This window comes from Phyllobates terribilis, unplaced genomic scaffold (assembly GCF_046119375.1).
Source record: "Phyllobates terribilis strain yellow unplaced genomic scaffold, ASM4611937v1 Scaffold_10__3_contigs__length_209671492, whole genome shotgun sequence".
Taxonomy (NCBI): domain Eukaryota; kingdom Metazoa; phylum Chordata; class Amphibia; order Anura; family Dendrobatidae; genus Phyllobates; species Phyllobates terribilis.
The window spans coordinates 209,053,763-209,061,854 of NW_027362770.1; the positions used below are offsets into that span (position 1 = coordinate 209,053,763).

The window sequence follows — 8,092 nt, forward strand, 5'->3', positions numbered from 1 at the left end:
GAGGTACCTCTCTCTCATATATTCTTCCGGTGGTCTGCAAAACTGAGTATTTGCATGGAGTGTCACCCTATACCCTCTACAGGGACACTTGCAAAAAAGTGTCCCATCGCTTGGTAGTGTCACCTGGATTCGGCTCACAAGAATTTCCTCATTCTGGCTCTTTTTCACTTTTTGCCTCTTTGGCAACATCTAGTGGGCAGACTGCATTACTGCAACCGGGGACAGTTTTTCAACTTTTTTTCAATTTTACCCCCGTGGGATATATATTTCACCCACACATTTGGAACTCTCCTGGGATACCCTCACACATATTATTCCCTCATTTACTGGATATTTTCCCAAAAAAGTGAAATTTTCAAAAAGTCAGAAATTTGGCTGAAAACGACTAAGTGTGAAGGACTCATCGGGCAAATCGCTCTGGAACTGAAATCGGATGCGCTCACTGACATTTCCTACCTCTCTGGAAGTTTCCTGCACACAGATATTTCCCATAAGCTAACCTCGCAAAATAAATGTCTGAAAATGAGGTTCCTCTCATATAGCGCAAGAGAACAAACGTATATGAGATAGGTTAGGTTTTTTCCGTCAACGCTGCTGATGCTTTTCAACCGTGCAGGTGGCTGCCTTATGGGTGCCTCAACCCCTGTGATGCCGTATAGAAGATACGGACGAATATATCCAGGTTTGAATATTTCCAGCAGCACTACAGGTGATTTGCACCCGTGCGAGCGACTCATCACCTGTTACGCGAGAGCAGTGATTAGCCGCTAGAGCGGAAACTAATCAGCCGAGCGGCTGATGCAGCCTGGATGTGTGCGGCAGAAATTCAGATCACCTCCGCTGCAGATGCAAGGACTTTAAAGCTCAATTTGACTGCGGGAAACGTGTCGCTATGAAGCGGTAAGTAGAAGTTATTCGTCGCCCACATATAGGAGAATGTAACCGCCACACCAGGCTGCGGCGGACCCCATGTTGCACGGTTGTAAAACCGCAGTGAACGTTTGTGTTGCTTATTTCCCCACATCCACCAACGTACATCGCTGACTTCCCCCGTGTGCCACAGGGTGACGAGATATCTGTCCACACATCTGAGAAGGGTGTGCATGAGGTCCGAAAGCGTCTCGGAGATAAAAAAAAACTTGGCTATCGCCAAAGATCGACTTAGACTTGTCGCGGCTAAGGGCACAGCTATACTATTCAGCGAGCTCAAGCCTCTGCAATCCCTGGAAGATGTGGTAGCATTTGTCGAAAGCCGTGGGTATTTTATAGTAAACAAACCTACATTTCAGTTAGACAACATACCGCTGACCTCTGTAGGACAGACCCAGGCGCCAACAGACTGTTTGCACCCATGCTACGTGCCCCCTGTGGAGTCATATTCACAAATGATGGACGCGCCTGTCCCTGAACAGTCTGCACACAATTTTGAGGGAGCCCCATGCCCCGAGTCGGACCCCATTGAGGCCATGGATGGCAGCACACAAAACATTCAGTCTAGGCAATGGAGAAACGAAAGCTCCCTGGCTAGAACGGCCGCCGGCTTGTATATGCGTCACTCAGTGAATAGCCCCATGTAGAAGAGCTTCCGCACATATTTGACAGTAACCCGTGGGGTCCCTAATTGTAACCAGGAGGTATCGAATGTTGCGCGGTTTCTTTTCTTTATCAACCCAAGATTTATAACTCTGGAGTACTTAACCAAACCAACAAAAGTGAATGATTTTTTTAAAAAACTCAGCAGCCTCAAACTATCGAACCAGACCTCCCTCAAAATACTGAAGCACATTCGGTGATTCACCACCTATCAGATGAGGGGCACACAACTGAGCATAGAGAATCCTCAGCTATACAGGGCGTGTGAGGTGTTTATGAACTTTACGGAGGACCTGCGTAAGACGTTGTACAGGGGAGTCTGCCAAGACTCAGTGAGCAAGAGGTACCCAATATTCTGAGAGATTTTTACCAAACATCGGCTGTTGGGTAAAAAAGTGCTATAACTGTATTTCACCCCACAGGTACGATACGCTGATGAAGCCCTCCAAGACACCGAATGACTGCCAGAAAATACTGGACGAAGCAAGACCTACATTTCTAGCGAGCATAGAGAATGTCCAGGACGGGGGATCAGAAGAGGACCGAAGGGAAGTTATTCTGTACCTCCAGGCCCTTCTGATTCTAAGACACCTCCAAAGGCCAGGTGTTGTTCGCAATTTGACCGTAAGTAGTGTTAGTCTGCATGGGCAGCGGTCATTGCGGAACCGTCTCAATCATCTCCCTTCTTTTTACACCTTAGGTTTCAGAGTGGAACGGGAGGACCTATCACATGTACCGCGGTGTTCGAAAGACGATTGTCGGTGTGAAAACACACAAGTGTGCATCCACTCAAGTAGCATCGTTCGTGCTTTCAGAGGAAGAACATTCGGTAAGGTTTCTACAAGCCAGGGGACCCGGGCTACCCGACTCCACATGGGGTTGAAACCCCTCTGTTGTCCCCATGCAAAACTCGTTTGAGGTATACCCTCTGGCTCGAGATTAAGTTTTTTTTTCTTTTTCAGTGGTTCAAAGTCTATGCAGAACATATCAGACCTGTCATTGCTGCTGGCCGAGAAATCGCAAACTTTTTTCTGACGTGTACCGGGAAGGTCGTAATGAACCCATCCGCTGCTCTCCGGCGTTATCATGAAAGGTGGGGGAAGAATATCCAGTGTAAATTATCATATGCAGCTACAGGCACTGATTGTTTTTCCTCCACAGCTACAGCCTTCCACATGTCACCAGCCATTTTGTACGACGTGTATGTGAAACGTGGACTTTCTCACGATATTCCGATTCCGAAAAACACTTATTCGCACGATATCTGGTCCACACAAATGGTATGGCTGAGAAAGTTTACCAGGAGAAAGCACTTGTGGATATGTGTCGTGCCCATGAATTGGTAATAAATTCGGGGCAGGCTGTTGGAGACGACAGCCAGGCTGATGGAGCCGAAAGGCTGGCTGATGGAGACGACAACCAGGTTGATGGAGACGACAGGCGGGCTGATGGATACGACAGCCATGCTGATGGAGCCAACAGGCTGGCTGACGGAGACGACAGCCAGGTTGATGGAGACGACAGGCGGGCTGATGGATATGACAGCCAGGCTGATGGAGCCGACAGGCTGGCTGATGGAGACGACAGCCAGGTTGATGAAGACGACAGGCTGGCTGATGGAGACGACAGCCAGGTTGATGGAGACGACAGGCGGACTGATGGAGACGACAGTCAGCCACCTGTATTGGCTTCCCCCAGTCATTCAGAGAACCAGCAAGCAGACAATATGGAAATCATGAGGCCGATAGCGAAGCCTATTGAGAGGCTAGGCTTAAACACCTTTCGGCTCATCCCAATTAGGTGCACCAAACCAGTGTAAAACTGAGAAAAATTACAACCAATAATAAAGTCATTCAAATGTTCGTCTGCACTTTTATTCCAACCGTAGAATACACGGCCTACCACCGTCCACGGGCTGGGGCCACTATTAGAAGGACTCGGGCCCCCGAGCGACGCCGAGGTGGTCCGGTCTCCCGTATGCCACATTTCCCGACGCCCGCCGGACGGACAGGGATTCAGCACTGGGCTCTTCCCTCTTCACTCGCCGTTACTGAGGGAATCCTGGTTAGTTTATTTTCCTCCGCTTATTAATATGCTGAAATTCAGCGGGTCGCCACGTCTGATCTGAGGTCTTTAGTCTGGTCTGCGAGCGTGCCCTTCCACGCCGCCCCAGGCGGCTACCCCCCAACCCCTGGAAGCTCCGGAGGCAGCCCTGTGTCTCCACAGACAGCCTCACGGCACGCTCCGGGTCGGGGCGGAGGGTAACCGAGCGGGTGGGTCTAGCCTTGGGGGGACGTAAGGGAGAGAGAGAGAGAGAGAGGGCGTCGGGGTGCGAAGCCTCGGGCCTCCCTCTGAAAATCCCTTGCGACGGGACCCCAGCTGCGCAACGGAGGCGATCGACGGAGGGGCAACCCTCAGACAGGCATAGCCCCGGGAGAAACCCGGGGCCGCAAGGTGCGTTCGAAGTGTCGATGATCAATGTGTCCTGCAATTCACACTAATTCTCGCAGCTAGCTGCGTTCTTCATCGACGCGCGAGCCGAGTGATCCACCGTTAAGAGTCACGCTTCTGGGTCCGGCAGCTCTGGGGCGCCCGGTTTTTCAGTACGTCGGCCGGCAACAGAGGGGGTGCATCGGGGATTTTTCTTGGCCCTGTTGCCCCGGGTGCTCGGCCTCCGCCGTCCCTCCTTCCGGCGGGGAGGGGAACAACGGAGGGCTCGAGACTTCTCGACCTACCCCCCGGTCCTGCAACCCCGGGGAGAGGGGTATAGGGGCGCACGGGCGAACGGTACCCGGGACGGCCTTTCATGTGGGTTTTTTCCTGGGCGGGGGGAACACGGCAGGATTCCCCCGAGAGGCCAGGTGTCCGTCGGTACGACGGAGCAAGAGGGGCTCCCCACACCCTCCCGTCGTCTTCGTCCGCACGGCGATAACCCTCGCTGGACCGTCGCCGCCCCTCCGCGTGCGGGTAGCTCAGGCAGAGCGGAAGTATCCCAGCCGCACACCCCCTTCGGGCTGGGGGAGGCAGTCGGGGAAATCGGCTTCCAGCTCCGCGCCTCCTCGGTTCGGTCATCGCTGTCTTAATGATCCTTCTGCAGGTTCACCTACAGAAACCTTGTTACGACTTTTACTTCCTTCTAGATAGTCAAGTTCGATCGTCTTCTCGGCTCTCCGCCAGGGTCTTGGCGGACCCCGGCAGGGCCAATCCAAGGACCTCACTAAACCATCCAATCGGTAGTAGCGACGGGCGGTGTGTACAAAGGGCAGGGACTTAATCAACGCGAGCTTATGACCCGCACTTACTGGGAATTCCTCGTTCACGGGGAAGAATTGCAATCCCCGATCCCCATCACGAGCGGGGTTCAGCAGGTTACCCGCACCTGTCGGTGAAGGGTAGACACACGCTGGTCCGTTCAGTGTAGCGCGCGTGCAGCCCTGGACATCTAAGGGCATCACAGATCTGTTATTGCTCGATCTCGTGTGGCTGAGCGCCACTTGTCCCTCTAAGAAGCTGGACGCGGACCACGGGGGGTCGCGTAGCTAGTTAGCATGCCGGAGCCTCGTTCGTTATCGGAATTAACCAGACAAATCGCTCCACCAACTAAGAACACCCATGCACCACCACCCACAGAATCGAGAAAGAGCTTTCAATCTGTCAATCCTTTCCGTGTCCGGGCCGGGTGAGGTTTCCCGTGTTGAGTCAAATTAAGCCGCAGGCTCCACTCCTGGTGGTGCCCTTCCGTCAATTCCTTTAAGTTTCAGCTTTGCAACCATACTCCCCCCGGAACCCAAAGACTTTGGTTTCCCGGACGCTGCTCGGCAGGTCATGGGAATGACGCCGCCGGATCGCCAGTTGGCATCATTTATGGTCGGAACTACGACGGTATCTGATCGTCTTCGAACCTCCGACTTTCGTTCTTGATTAATGAAAACATTCTTGGCAAATGCTTTCGCTTTGGTTCGTCTTGTGCCGGTCCAAGAATTTCACCTCTAGCGGCGCAATAAGGATGCCCCCGGCCGTCCCTCTTAATCATGGCCCCAGTTCCGACAACCAACAAAATAGAACCGGAGTCCTATTCCATTATTCCTAGCTGGAGTATTCAGGCGTGGCTGCCTGCTTTGAACACTCTAATTTTTTCAAAGTAAACGCTTCGGGCCCCCGGGACACTCAGTCAAGAGCATCCGGGAGGCACCCCAAGGCAAAGGGGCTGGGACTGGCGGTAGCACGCCTTGCGGCAGACCGCCAGCTCGATCCCAAGATCCAACTACGAGCTTTTTAACTGCAGCAGCTTTAGTGTACACTACTGGAGCTGGAATTACCGCGGCTGCTGGCACCAGACTTTCCCTCCAATAGATCCTCGTTAAAGGATTTAAAGTGTACTCATTCCAATTAAAGAGCCTCGAAAGAGTCCTGTATTGTTATTTTTCGTCACTACCTCACCGGGTCGGGAGTGGGTAATTTGCGCGCCTGCTGCCTTCCTTGGATGTGGTAGCCGTTTCTCAGGCTCGCTCTCCGGAATCGAACCCTGATTCTCCGTTACCCGTGGTCACCATGGTAGGCACAGAAAGTACCATCAAAAGTTGATAGGGCAGACACCCGAATGGATCGTCGCCGTCACGGGGAAATGCGATCGGCCCGAGGTTATCCAGAGTCGCAAAGCTTACGGTGAGAGCGCAGCAGGGGGGAGGCCGCGGAGGCCGTCCCGACGCCGCGCCTGGTACCCCGGATTGGTTTTGGTCTGATAAATGCACGCATCCCTGGCGGCCAGCGCTCGTTTGCACGTATTAGCTCTAGAATTACCACAGTTGTCCGAGTCAACGGTTTGGAGCGATCAAAGGAATCATAACTGATTTAAAGAGCCATTCGCAGTTTCACTGTACCGTCCGTGTGTACTTACACGTGCATGGCTTAATCTTTGAGACAAGCATATGCTACTGGCAGAATCAACCAGGTAGCCCCCCATCACGACTGGACCGCGTAGAGGTTCGGGAGAGGAGAGGCCTGCGGGTACTCCCTACCTCTTGGCCCTCGTTCCTTCTCCCGTTCTCCATATAACCCCTCGGCTCTGGGGTTTCCACTCTCCCTCTCTCGCTCTTTCTCTCCTTCTCCCTGCCGAGCCGCCTGGGAGGACGAGGGTCGAGGGGGAAAGGCGACGGTCGGGCTGGGGCACACCGCACGGTGAGAACCCCCTTCGCCTGCCTCCACACCTCTGTCGTCCTCCCCACTGACGTAGGGGCTCGGGAAAAGACTGGAAATCGCGAAGCTCGGCAGTGGCGCGGAGACGCCACCCACCGCCGCCGCTATCGCCACCGCCGCGGAGGCCGCCCTGTCGGACACGAGGGGCGGCGTGGGCCTCCGCTGACCGGGTACACATCTGGAAGAAAAGGGCCGCCCTCGGAGAAGATCGTTGTGCATCCCCACACAGGGAGCGATTCGGACGACGGACCCCACGCCTGGGTGGGTGGACGCCCCGCCGTTAGCCCGTGCGGGTCGTCGGACCGCTGCCTTCGCTGGGGTCGGCTCAAACGCCCCACGGCTCGGCCACCTCCGCGGACGGGAGGCCAGCGTGCGCGCTCAAAGATAGGTGTCAAAAGCCCGGGGGTAGAGGAGGAAGGGGACCGCTCACCTTAAGTCGGCGCGGGCTCCAAAGCCCGGGCTGAGCGAGCGGCGCCACCTCCCCACCAGGGAGCGCTGCGCCAGATCGATCGGAGGAAGAGCAGGGGTGCGTGGAGGGACTTGCCCAAGTACGGAGGCTGCAAACCCCTGTCGTCGGGAGATACGTGCTCACGAGTCCTGGAAGCGCGACTCGGGTACAGGCGCCCTTGCACGGTGAGAACCCCCTTCGCCTGCCTCCACACCTCTGTCGTCCTCCTCACTGACATAGGGATCCGGGAAAAGACTGGAAAGCGCGAAGCTCGGCAGTGGCGCGGAGACGCCACCCACCACCGCTGCTGTCGCCACCGCCGCGGAGGCCGCCCTTTCGGACACGAGGGGCGGCGCGGGCCTCCGCTGGCCGTGTACGCATCTGGAAGAAAAGGGCCGCCCTCGGAGATAGTTGTGCTATCCCGCACAGGGAGCGATTCGGACGACGGGCCCCCACGCCTTGGTGGGTGGGCACCATGCCGTTCGCACGTGCGGGTCGTCGGACCGCTGCCTTCGCTTGGGTCGGGTAAAACTCCCCACGGCTAGGCCACCTCCACGGACGGGAGGCGAGGCCGGCTTGCGCGCCCAAAGATAGGTGTCGAAAGCCCGGGGGTAGAGGAGGAAGGGGACCGCTCACCTTAAGCCGGCGCGGGCTCCAAAGCCCGGGCCGAGCGAGCGGCACCACCTCCCCACCCGGGAGCGCTGCGCCAGATCGATCGGAGGAAGAGCAGGGGTGCGTGGAGGGACTTGCCCAAGTACGGAGGCTGCAAACCCCTGTCGTCGGGAGATAAGTGCCCACGAGTCCTGGAAGCGCAACTCGGGTACAGGTACCCTTGCACGGTGAGAACCCCCTTCG

General features: G+C 55.6%; 1 non-coding gene and 1 pseudogene across 1 annotated transcript; both read right to left on the reverse strand.

Moving 5' to 3' along the window:
- Window positions 1-4,001: 4,001 nt before the first annotated feature.
- Window positions 4,002-4,155, reverse strand: LOC141164919 (5.8S ribosomal RNA). The gene has a single exon (XR_012250966.1). It is a non-coding gene; the product is annotated as a 5.8S ribosomal RNA (ribosomal RNA).
- A 518-nt stretch (window positions 4,156-4,673) lies between these two features.
- Window positions 4,674-6,547, reverse strand: LOC141164956 (18S ribosomal RNA; annotated as a pseudogene).
- Window positions 6,548-8,092: the final 1,545 nt, after the last annotated feature.